Here is a 1,031-nt window from a genome sequence, read left to right on the forward strand (position 1 = left end):
GGTGCCCGCCACAATGTCCAGCTATATTTTGGTTGTAGCTGTTGTCGTCGTTTAGCAGGCCTGGGCCGGGTTTGAACCCGCCACCCCTGGTGTATGCGGCTGGCGCCTTAGCCACTGAGCTATGGGTGCTGAGCCAGCAGAAAACATTTTGTCCTGTCCTCTCATGCATTTACATGTGCTGTTTTTGCTGTTTAGAAAGAACCACTTTCTACTCTCTGCCTTGCAATTTCCTATTTATCCAAGACTGAAGTCAGATGCTTCCTTCTCTGTGAAAACATAATGGGTATGTACCTATTGCATTTCATGAGTACTGCTATTACACAGAACTGTCTTGTAGTATAATTTTTTTCATAGATCTTTGACCCTACTAGAAGATAAATTGATTGAGATTAGATACTATGCCTTATTAGACAGACATAGTACTCCCCCAAGTATCTAGCAAACAGTAATCACTTAAATCTGCTAAATGAATGGATACCTCCTGTATGATGTATTTGAAAATTATGGATGTAAGACCTCAACTCCCCAAATACCCGATGATGGGTCATATCAAGCTTTAGAAACAGCACTGGTAGTGCCCCAGTGAAGATGCCCAGACTCTCTTGGGCTGCAATATTATTATTATTTTTGGCTTGACTTTTCCTATAGTTCTGATGTTTCAGAACTGGCCCAATCTGCCCTATAGAATTCAGGGCCATACTAAGTCATTCTTGGCAATTGCTGGTTGGCCTCTCTCTGCTACTGTCAAATACCCTAACAACCGCTGCCTTTGCTGGCCACTGAATAGGATACATATATTAGTCATGACAGCCTTTTATCTGGTGAACCAAATACCTTACCAACCCCTGCCTTTGCTGGCTTCTGAGTCGGGTACACATATTAGTCATAGCACTCTCTATCTGGTGAAACTGATGCTCACTTTATTCCTAAACAGCAGTACATTTTTATGGCTCACAAAAGTTATACTTGACTTCATAGCTTTTGCTAATAACTGCCCTCTCAGTTTAGAAACAAGGTGTGAATTCTTCTAC

Source organism: Otolemur garnettii, unplaced genomic scaffold, assembly GCF_000181295.1.
Source record: "Otolemur garnettii isolate 467f Iridium unplaced genomic scaffold, OtoGar3 scaffold00159, whole genome shotgun sequence".
In the NCBI taxonomy this organism is placed as follows: domain Eukaryota; kingdom Metazoa; phylum Chordata; class Mammalia; order Primates; family Galagidae; genus Otolemur; species Otolemur garnettii.